Raw genomic sequence first — 12,146 nt, 5'->3', positions numbered from 1 at the left:
CTGATGAAGCCGTCGCCCGGGAGACCGAGGGGCGGTGACGTCAGGGCGGGAGGGAGGGGCAGGTGGGTCTCCGGCCCCCCTCCCCCCATAAACCCCTCCCCCGCCCTCCTAGCCGGGGGGGGGGGGGGGCGTCGTGCTGTGTTGTCACGTGACGCGCCGCGTCTCGCGCCGGGGTCGCCCCCTGCCGGCAGCCACGTGGAACGGTGGCCGCCGTTAACCCCGTGCTGCCCGTGACGCTCCATCCACAGCGTCAACTAAAGCCCGCGGGGTCCGGACACGTGGAGGCTGCGAACACCATCCCCGCGCCCTCCACCCCTCAAAGTCCTGCCAGCTGGGGGGCACAGCCCTCACCCTGTATGCCCACCGACAGAGACTGTCCTAATCGCAAAGCACAGAGAGGGCTGTGGTCGCCCCCCCTTGGCGGCACCGCCTCGCCACTCGCGCAGGGCAGCTGGAAATACTCATTGCCGGGTATTTCTAAGGAGTGATGGAGAGGGGAGCTGCCCATCCCCTCTGCACCCGGGGCTGGGGCCGGACAGAGCGACCCCAACCTCCAGCAGCTGGGCGGGAAGAGAAGGGGAGCGGTGATAAAGAGCCTGTCCAGAAAATAGCCGTGTCCTGGGCTGCATCCAGAGGAGAGGGACTGGCAGGTCGAGGGATGGGGTTCTGCCCCTCGATATTCCTCTCTTGTGAGACCTCATCTGGAATACTGTGCCCAGTTCTGGAATCCTCAACATAAGAAGGATATGGAGCTGTTGGAACGGTTCCAGAGGAGGGCTACAAAGGCGATCAGAGAGCTGGAGCACCTTCCATATGAGGACAGGCTGAGAGAGTTGGGCTTGTTCAGCCTGGAGAAGAGAAGGCTCCCAGAAGACCTTATTAGGGGCCTTCCAGTACTTGAAAGGGGCTACAAGAAAGCTGGGGAGGGACTTTTTACAAGGGCGTGTAGTGATAGAATGAAGGAGAATGGCTTTAAATTGGAGAGGGGCAGATTTAGGTTAGACATTAGGAAGAATTTCTTCACAATGAGAGTGTTGAGGCACTGGCACAGGTTGCCCAGGGAAGCTGTGGATGCCCCATCCCTGGAGCTGTTCAAGGCCAGACTGGATGGGAGCTTGGGCAGCCTGATTTAGTGGGAGATGTCCCTGCCCATGGCAGGGAGGTTGGAACTGGATGATCTTTAAGGTCCCTTCCAACCCAAACTATTCTTGGATTCTGTATATGCACTTCTGTGGTACTTTGGCAACTTACTCAGCCTGGCAATATTCTAGAAGCATTTGGACAATGCCCTCAGACACACAATGTAGATGTTGAGGTTGTTCTGTGCAGGGACAGGAGTTGGACTCGATGATCCACGTGGGTCCCTTCCAGCTCAGGATATTCCATGATTCTGAATGCACCTGCAGCGCTATTGTCTCTGGTCAGTCTGGACTTGAGGCTTGGGAAGTGCCTTTTTTGCATACCGAGGCTGTTTGGGACTGAACCTCAGCATCCTAGAAGTGTCTAGGATTGTCAAGGTCAAATAGGAAGCAGCAGGTGCACTGAATTCAAGCACGTAGCTCTTCAGCTTTCACACAGTAAGTGAACAAAATGTTTGTACATGTGGTCTCAAATTCCAGTCTAGCCTCGAAAATAAGTCCTGAATAATGCCTGCCACATCTGTTATTCAACTTTATCTTCTCTGTTAGAGTAAGCCTAGGCTTTTTTTCAAACAAGTAATTTTCCAGGCACTGTTTGAGCTCCTGACTGGCAGACCATCCATCTTAGTCTGAACCCCTAACCTGACCATCACGGCTAATGGCACACTGGACAGTGACCCCCCTCTTCCACCCAGAGGCACCATGCAAACTGGATTTGCCAGACAGCTTGAAATAAGGCAATGCCTCGGATTGCAGAAGTGTAGCTCTGCTTCACATTGAAGATGTCAAACCAATTGGTGCCATTGTTTTCACCTGTAGCTCGTGGTCTTCTTAGGGTCTGTGAATGAATCATAGAATCACTAGGCTGGAACAGACCTCTTATATCGAGTCCAACCATTCCTAAAGGGTTCAAGATGGACCCACTATGGGAGGAAAGGAAGCTTTTTGTAAATTTACTCAGAAGACAGGATGAGAAAAAATGTGGTCCTCTCTATAAATCAAATTACATGATCTATCATCATCACACACTTAGATCCGTAGGGGTATGAAGCAAGTGAGACTTCCTCAGCTTCTCTCACCTAATGAATTGTGTTGCTTTTTATGCTGGTTTTGGCTGGGACAGAGTTAATTTTCTTCACAGTAGCCAGTATAGGGCTATGTTTTGGATTTGTGCTGGAAACACGTGTTGATAACAAGGGGATATTTTAGTTACTGCTGAGCAGCACATACACAGAGTTAAGGCCTTTTCTGCTCCTCACCCCCTCCCACCAGTGAGCAGGCTGGGGGGGCACAAGAAGGTGGGATGGGACACAGCCAGGACAGCTGACCCCAGATGATCAAAGGAATATTCCATGCCATATGACATCATGCTCAGTATATAAAGGTGGGGAAAGAAGGAGAAGAGGAGAGTGGGGGGCATTTGAAGTTATGGTCCTTATGTTCCCAAGTAAACATTACACGTGATGGAGCCCTGCTCTCCTGGAGATAGCCGAACACCTGCCTGCCAGTGGGAAGCAGTTAATTCATTCCTTCTTTTGCATTGCTTGCACACAACTTCTGCTTTACCTATTAAACTGTCTTTATCTCAACCCACTTCTATCCTTCTGCTTCTCTGCCCCACCCCACTGGTGTGAGTGGTGAGTGAGCGGCTTGATGTAGCTTAGTTACCGGCTGAGGGTAAATCATGGTAGTCCTTTCGGTGCCCAACATGAGACTCAAAGTCTTCAAGATAACAATAGGTTTGATTGGCATGTGCTAAATCGAATTTATAGCTGTTATTGCTGTTTAATTATTAATTGGCAGGCTCCCATGCTTGCCATGGGGCTTGCTTGCCTCCCTGTATATTAGAGTCTAGTGCTCATTAGTGGCTGCTTTTTGCTTACGCTGCTTGCTGTATTGCTGTACTGCTTATCATCTTATTTTGCTGTGCCTGGGAACATTTTGATAACAGCAACAGCCATGCACCTGGGCTGGCAGATGGCCAGGGCATCACTGTTGTTTTCTGCTGCTGTACTGGACAGGCTGGAACTCCAGTGTGAACTCGAGAGCTGTGGATGAATCCACATTGGAGCGAGACACCTTGAAGTGTCTGTGGTTGTGGATAAGTCCACGTCAGCGCCACTATATCTCAAAGCATCCATTGAGTAGTTATGTCTGTGCCACCGTAGATATACCTCTGAAGGGATTGTGGCCCAAGGATAAGTCCACACTGGAGAAGGTACGCCTTGAAGCATCCATGGCTGTGAATAAGTCCATGTTGCAGCAGGTACACCTTGAAGCATCAGCGGTCGTGCGTGAGGTCATGCTGAAGCACCTCAAAGTGTGCGGCCATGGGTAAGCTGATGAGAGAGCAGATGCACCCCTGGAGGGACTGTAGCCATGGGTAAGGCCATGTTGGAGCAGGTTTACTCTTGAAGGGACCACAGCTGTGGGTAAGTCCACACTGGAACAGGTGCATCTCAAAGCGAATGTGGCTCAGGATAAGTCTATGGCACAATAGGTGTACCCCTGGAGAGGCTGTGCCTCATAGATCAGGCTCCACTTGAAGCAGGTAACCCCCATAGGAACTGCTGTCTGTGCATAAGCCCAAGCTGGAGCAGGGGCAAGGAGTTCATTGCAATGTTAAATCCTATGGTCTGGTCCAAAGGGACCAGGGGTGGAGATTGTAATGGAAATACCTTTAAATTATTGTGACCTATGATTTTAGTTGCATGTTATGGGAATTACAATAGCAGAAACCATCCGAGCCAATGGAGGATGAGCCTTACAAGACACAGTGCAAGTGCAGCAGTGACCCATCCTGAGGTGGCTTTGGTGCCCAGTAACTCCAGGGAGTGCAACACCTCCCCTGTTCTGAGTGACCACCGTAAGAGTCAGAACCCAAACTCCGACTCATGACACACTCAATGAACTCAATAGACATTTTATGGACATTTTACAAGGAGGTCCATAGATTAAGGGAATGATATTTGTGCATTATGTCAAAGGATGGGAAGAGGGTGGGTGGTTAATGAGGTTGAATACATAATATGGGATTTGACCATGATGTAAATGGTGTGGAATAAGAAATGGAGAATGTGCTGGTTTTGAGTGAGATAGAGTTCATTTCTTCACAATAGCATATAAAGCTTGGGGAATAAGAAGGAAGGAGAGGATGTTCATAGTGGTAGCATTTGTACTGTAACTGTTATGTATGATGGAACCCTCCTTCCCTCGAGCTGGCTGAATACCTGCCTGCCAATGGGAAACAGTGAATGAATTCCTTGTTTTGCTTTGCTTGTGCATGCAGCTTTTGCTTTACCTGTTCAGCTGTCTTTATCTCAACCCGTGAGTTCTCTCACTTCTACCCTTCTGATTCTCTTCTCCATTTCACCGGGTGAGAGTGAGTGAGGAGCTACGTGGTGTTTAGTTGCCAGCTGGGGGTAAACCACGACATTTGCATTACCTGCTGTAATGTGGGTGCTAGTCCTTTGGGAGGCCAGTTACACCGCAGGGTCTTTCTCCTAGAACAGTGGAGAAGTGACACCTGAAATTAACCCCCAAACTTTGTTTATCTTGACCATTGCACAAAATATCTGCTGTTCCTATGCTTATTTATGGCAAGCAGGCAGGCTGACAGTCTGCAGGGCTTCAATGGCACTGGGAGAGGGCAGTGGCTTGCAGAGCTGATGGTCAGGAGCTGCAGGACAGTAGCTGCTTACGTGGAGGCAGTGGTGTGACTCAGGTCATGGGACTGCTATGCCATTCAGTGTAAGGGGGGAAACAGCACGCAGACAACCCAGGCTACTGTAACATTCAATTAGTGCTTACACAGTGCCTTGAATAACTCGCATGAAAAGCTGACATTATTATTATTGTTATTATTAAGCTAACAGTATATTCTCTGTGGAGCTCGTGAAGAGAAGGTGACGCACAAACACCACGTACAGTAGCAACTGCATGTGAATAGTGCCCCAGGAGTTATAAAGAAAAAAATTACCTTAATAATAGTTCCTCTGCTGTGGTGGGATTTTCCTCCCTTTAATTATAGTTGCCATTTTCATTTAAAATTTATTAAGTGTTTTAGGATGGCAAACAGAAGCAGTCTTTTTAGAAAAAACACTCAAGACAGCCACCCCAGCTAGGAGCATAACATTTTTATTTCTTTTTAAAGGACTCAGAATTTCTGTCTTCTGAAATGGGAAATAGACGACTGGATTTGGTGCTGTCCTTAACATCTCACAATGTTCCATCCTAAGGAAGGGCAGACATTTGTACCATGGGACTGCCTGGCGAGTGTAAGACCTCACCAGAGGGCTACACTGAGGGGAATCCACCTTCCTGATTTTAATTACCTGCATTAGATGGAAGAAGCCAAAAGAACGGGGAAGTGTTGCTACCCGTGGAAGTACTTCCACAGACCTGCAATCTCTAGTCCAGAGGTTAGAGTACATAGATCTACAGTGGAGAAGGGAGCCTATAATTTGTAAGAGTTACAGCACCATTTCATGATTTATTGTGACTTAAATAAAGACCTGCTGCATCTGTTACTCCCAGCAACCTTTTGATATTTCTCTTCCATTTTTATATGTATGGGTCACAACGGCTTCCAGCAGTGCTGCTTAGAAGTAGCCACTGCACAGTTTTGGTAATGTCACGATTACATCTGTTTTCTACCATTTTCACTATGGATTGATGCTGTCAAGGCATTATGATCATCTTACACAGTCATGCTCTATAATTATAGAGGTGCTTCTGTTGGGAAGGTAGATGCTTTTTCAATTCCTGCTTTAACACTTTTGCTGCCCTCTGGTGTTTCAGATATCCCGAATGAGGAATCACCTCTGAGAAACATTTCATAGTCAGGAGAGGTGTAATTACAGAGCTGGCTTGTACTTAACGGGAGCAGAAAAGCAAGGAAAATGGAGAGGCACTTTCCAAAGCATGTCCACTAGGATGTTTCTTTGATTTCTCTAGGAAGAGGGGGAAACTAGAAGGACACAACTGCTGAGTTTTTCCATTGCAGAAGTCCTGTGCTCCCTCCCTAAGGGTGGCGTGATCTACGGATAGGAATATTCACAAAGACTGCCGCTACAAGAACTCATCTTGCAGGTATTTCCAGCAATTCAATCTTCAGTCATTTCGCTTAACTTTTTCTATCAGTTTCAAAGCAAACTACCAACAATAGCATCTTTCTTCACTTGGAGAAATGAAAACAAAGCCAAGAAACTGAAGCATTCCTTTCTACCCATTACACACACAAACACACACACACACACACACACACACACACACAACACACACACACACACACCCCCACCATTCCCCCCCAGCTGAAGTGAGCCTGGTTTGCTATGATAGGTTTACTGGAGCAGTATTTGCAGTACAGGTGTAGTTTCTTTTTTTTTTTCCCTCAGAAAAGACCAGCTTATTTTGCAAAAGAGATTTGTTGAGCTATTTTCAGTGTCCCATCAATTACACAATTTAATCAAACAAAACTTTGCTGAAATCAATAGAGTTGCTTCTGGTCACACCAGGTCAGACTCTGGCCTAGAAAAAAGTAAAATGGTAAGTGTCACATTCTCAAAAGTACAGTGACATTTAAAGTAAAGAAGATGAGATAATAGACTAAAATACTTGTAGGCTTATTTTAAAGACAAAAGGATTATCTTGAAAACAATGATGCATGACTGTTTCTAATGTGACTTCAAAGTGTCTTTGAATTTGAAAAAGTCTGGGCTACCACTGCAATTTTGGCAAAAATACTTTAAAGCTGGCATATCCTTACTGAGGCACCACAATGGTATCCAGAAATGTATTTCAGACCACTGGAATGTCTTTGGTCATAACATTGCATCAGAGTTACATAATTATCATCACAACAATGATCTTTTGTCATTAATGTTTATGACATTTAAAAATTAATGAGGTGATGACATTTCACTGACATAATACATTGAGCTTGTCTTGCAGAATGAAGGCACGTAGAGCTTCTCTTCAGCATTCATTCATATCTAGGGCTGTAAAATAGCTTTTTAAAAGGTTGCCACCAGGTATGTTAAGGTTCTTTACTTTCCTAAATATAATGTGCTACAAAATCTACCATTAATATCAAGGCTCTGACTGTTTCTGTTTGTATTAAGGGAAGTACAAACAAAGAACAAACAAGGTGGTCTGTGCCCTTGAGAGCGTCTTTCTTTTATTGTAATCATTTCCTATCTGTCTTTGTCACTCTAATAGTGCTCCACTGTGCTGAGGCATGCAAACCTGACTAACAACTGGCAACAAACATAGGAAAAGTTTATGTAGAAAGAGAAGTCAGCCAGGTTATTTCCATTGCCCAGAATAAATAAAGCTAAACCACCAACATTGAATAATGGCTTTTGAATTATGTTTTTGTTTCAATCATTTAATCTTAATGACTGAAAGTCATGATCATAGTAAATGCAAATACACACCCGTATTCTAACCATGCCTGTTTACATTTAGCTGAAAGTAATTTTATAGTGTGTGGGCTGATTCTCAGAGAGAGTGAGCATCTGATGTTTCTGCTGATTTTAATGGAAGCTGCAGTGGCTCAACATTTCTTAAACCATCCATCTACAAAGTATACTGCGAAGTAAAGCACGTCTTCTGCGAAGGGCTTTGACTAAAGATGATCCCAAGAGCTTCTGGGGCTGAGTACATCTATGTTAAGCTACTGTTACTGTAACATTAGCATCAGTATTAGCCAGGTAGGCACTTTCCTGGGGCAGGACCACACAGAGTTCAGATGCTTGTAGATCAATATTTGGAACTGCCACTTTCCCACCAAGAGCATAGGATCTTCATAAACAAAATGGACAACACATAAGGAAAAGAGGTAGTTTCCCCTATTTACTATACCTATTTTACTATTAGGAGGGCAAAACCCTTACAAGATGAAGTGTCTTAACAGTTATGGTGATGTGGCAAGTCTATGGCAGAGCTGTGAATTACACTTCTGTGTCCTGAGCCCAGGCAAAGTGCTTTTACTGCAAGGCCATCTTTCACACTGCAATTAAGTGATTAATGTTAATCTTACAGCTGGTATAAATAAAGCTATGTACACACTGGGTTTAGAACAGTTTATATAATAGGCAGCTCTTCTATGTGATTTTTCACATCAGGCTGGACTTTCTGTAAGATTAATACTTGTAATTTAATGCTAGACCCCAATTCCAGCTGGAGTATGGACAGAGAGGCAGGTTAAACAGAGTCAGCTAGCTTTCTGGTACTCCCCAGGGCTTTGTGACTCTTTGCCCACAGTTTCTGTTTACAGTGTGTATGACTTCCCACTGCTCCCTGAAACACCCTACATGCTGCAGTAGCTCGTGTATTGTTTTGTTGCTTGGGTTTTTTTTCGGCCAGACCTGACAGAGAAGTTTAGCAGTGTAAGATCAGTAAGAAGCTTCCAGCTCCAAAGCAAAAAATAAATGGTAAGCAGACTTCAGATATGAGAGCAGAGGCGGGAGGAAGACATGTCCACAATCCATTTGACAGGGGAGTGCTGCAGGAAAACGGCTTGTGTGAAAAAGCCATGCTGGGGCAGGGACAAGCTGCAGAGGCTGCCGTGCATTGGTCCCAAGCTGTCATGTAGCAGTCAGGGTGCTTGGTCATCCTTTCATCCATATCCAATGACTTCATAGCCCCAGGACACCACCAGCCCAAGGCTCTCGGTGGGAGCTCCACATTTGAGCTTTGTGTAGGAGCCAAAACTCGAGACTCGAGGCCAAACTTTTTTTTCCCCTTCCCTTGCCTCTTTGGGAGCCCTACAAATAGGTGAGGGCAATTCTGCCAGCCTTATGGACATGGTGGGAAACCAGCCCCCAGTCAATAAGTTTGGGAACCTTGCTGTGGGCAGCCCAGAAGACTGAATGCTGTTGCCCTTGACATTACGTCTGCTGGGGTATCCACAAGATGTTTCCCCTTGAGCAAGATCTGCCTATTATTCTCCAGCCATTGTGGATGCCCTCACCAGGCTCTGGATGCCTGCCCTGGTATGGAGCTGGAGGGACAAACTGTGAGGGCAGTAATGTCATTTATCCTTGTCCCTTTTAGCGTGGCCTTCACTAGCATCCTATTGCTTTTTAAAGGAGTGCCATCGGATGCAGAGGTGCCCCAGTGGTACGGCTGTGGGCAGTATGGACACGTGCCCAACAGGAATTAGCCTGAGACAATAGAATTTGTTATACACGTATGTTCTTTGTTGATAGCTGTGCTGGAAACCCTGACCCAAATGTGGCATTTTTTATGTCCCTCACTCCAGCCTCCACTTTGCTCCCCTCACTTGTGAATGATTCATGCAGAAAGCTACACATCGTTCCCTAGGGACAAAATGAATAAGCCCCCCCTCCCCCCCGCCACCCTTTCCTCTATATTAATGCCTTAATGTTTGAGATCCACAGTGCACTCACTGCAGCTTGAAATGGAAAGGCTATCGCTTTCCAGTTGTTGTAAGTAATTGCTTCATCTGCTTGTGCCTGCCTGTGCCTCTGCCAGGCAAGGGGCTGTGCACTGGCTCCTGTGAAAAGAGCATTAACAGCATTTGTCTACTGCATACTGAAAAATTAGGAGCTTCTTCCCTTCCCCTTCTTTACTTCACTTGCTTTGCAAGAAAGCAGAAACCAAATAAAAGTCACATTTGCAGCACAGTGCCAGTGGTACAGTTATTCCACAGGGAAAACCTGATATATCCACCTATTGTCTGAGCCACTACTGAGAGACCTTAGTGAATGAGCAAGTTACGAAAACAGGTATCCTTCCTTAGAGATTAATGTGATATTTGCGTCTGATATTTCCTGCCATACAGCACAGATTGTTTGTGCCGACAGACAAGTGAGAAATATGGTTTTGCAGATGGGGGAAGGACTGTTGCAATACACCTTTATTGTCCTCCTCTGGAACAGCATATTAAATTTGTTTTCCATCCATTCCTGTAAATACATTTCCTATAATTGCTGCTATGTCAGATGCACGGTAATCTGTCCCCTCCTACGTCAGCTGCATTGTTGGAACACCCCTCCAATGTCAGAAAAAATGTAATCCTCCTCTTACATTACATAGGAGCTGCATCTTTGACATTTTCAATTGCATTCACCCGAAGTCAGACAAAGCAGGGGCAGAAAACAAAATGCCAGTTTCTGGACCATGAATGTAATGAGTTCTCCACCATTTTGAGTGTTCATGTGGGTGTTTGAAAGTAAGGTCAAAAGCACTTTATGCACTCAGGAGCTGTCTTTCTCCAGTCACAGACCAGACAAAGGTTACTACTGGTGCCAAACATGAGAATCTAAGCAGAATTTTTACATGGCATTGAATCATACATCATACATTCTTACATACTGGCTCTGCATGTAGGCTGTGATGAAGGGGAAGACAATAAATAATGCTTTAGAGAACAAAGGGTTAGCAAAATTCTTGCTTCATAAGCCCCAACTGATGAAATTACTCCAATGAAGGAGGAGTGGGGGAGGTGGGTTGGCTCACAGTTCGTGACACCAAGACAATGTATTTTCATATATGTACATGCACATTATGCTTTAGTCTTGGGGCTGAGCAAGAGCCTGTGAACAGTAACAAACACAAAGCAAATTTCTCATGTGGAATTCTTGGCACAAGCCATCTCTGAGTTTCTAAGGAAGACAGGGCATATGGCATCTAAATTTTTGCAATCATGGATGACAAGAAACGTGGAAGAACTTTTTGGATGGAGTTGTTTGTTAACATCCTGAAAATAACGTTTCACAAGACAGATACTGACAAGACAAGTCAAAACCAGATGGTTCTCCGGTGATTGTTTCAAAAGAGCTTTAAGTTTGAGGTACAGTAAGCAGTTTGTGCTACTGGAGAAGACTGATTGTGACTCTTCAAATAGGAAACCAGATGTTCATATTTCAGCTAGAACTAGTATTCTTGTTACACAGCCGATATAACCAGACAGCACACAGCTTTGTCCTCTTATTCAGGTTGTGTTATCTTCAGAAAGTCTTCACATTGCATGTTCTAGATCAGGTTGGAGATTGGCTCAAACTGCTTCCTTTTTGTTGATAGCCATCACCACTCAAAAGATCAGTGACAGCTTTTCTTTCCTTGCTCAATTTACGCTTTTCTGTTTGGCAGATGGTTCCCCAGTCCTGTAGTACATACCGGGAGAAAACTGTTACAATTAGATCTACAGCTACTAATCTTGATGGTTAAGATAGACTGGTGTCTTGGTTTAGAGAGATGCCTTTTTAGAAGGTATTATGTGAGTATAACAAGATCATATTCTATAGGTATTTATTTTATGCTAGATGCATAAAATATGTAGGGACAGATTGGGAAAAGATCTAGTAACGCAGCAATTCTCACTGCAAGCAATGGTGAGAACATTAGGAACTGAACTCATCTGAAACCTCTGGTCACTTAGGTGCTGCATAGGAGCCGAGTCTTGTAACAAATATTCTTTCAGCCAGCACGATCCGACTTTGGTAAGTCACTCATGTCAGCAGGGCTTTTTGAGCTGAAAGCCTCTAAATTGTGTCATTCATAATGGAAAGAGGAAGACCCTGAAGAAAGAAAACAAAAAGGATATTGATTTGCTCTGAATTCCAGTGCAAAACCCCTTGTGGCAGGTCTGCATGCGGACATGCGTGTGCATGTCCATTTGACAGTACAAATTTATTCTGGTGGTTTGTAATACCAAATGCAGTCTAACCTGTGTTTTAAGGCTTTAACCTACTAGCAATATTGGTGAATATTTTCCTCAGTCAAAAAGTAAATTTCTCACCTTTGAAATCAAAGTGATGAGCCATAAAGGGATATGTGTCCTCTTTGTTAGTGCTAGAAGCTACTTCCTTATGCTTTTGCAGAAGCAGAATAAGGTGCCCTACAGAACACACACTGAGGCTGTTAAACAAGCTTGCAGCATAGTATGGACAAAGTATGGGATGGAGCAACACTCATCACCACAGATCGAACAGGGCTGCGGTGAGAACATCTATTACGGCATCTCCACAAGACAGAAAG

General features: G+C 45.1%; 1 long non-coding RNA gene across 1 annotated transcript in view; it reads right to left on the bottom strand.

The window, feature by feature from the left end:
• Nucleotides 1-5,274: 5,274 nt before the first annotated feature.
• The window catches only part of LOC128850369 (uncharacterized), a 58,119-nt gene continuing 51,247 nt past the window's right edge, over nucleotides 5,275-12,146 (bottom strand). The window contains exon 3 of the long non-coding RNA XR_008447722.1: nucleotides 5,275-11,686. This is a non-coding gene — a long non-coding RNA (uncharacterized LOC128850369). The remainder of the gene's footprint in view (nucleotides 11,687-12,146) is intronic.

The sequence above is a fragment of the Cuculus canorus genome, chromosome 1, assembly GCF_017976375.1.
Source record: "Cuculus canorus isolate bCucCan1 chromosome 1, bCucCan1.pri, whole genome shotgun sequence".
Classification (NCBI taxonomy): domain Eukaryota; kingdom Metazoa; phylum Chordata; class Aves; order Cuculiformes; family Cuculidae; genus Cuculus; species Cuculus canorus.
Note: the sequence above shows the minus strand (reverse complement) of the source record. Positions and strands in the feature narration are given on the sequence as shown.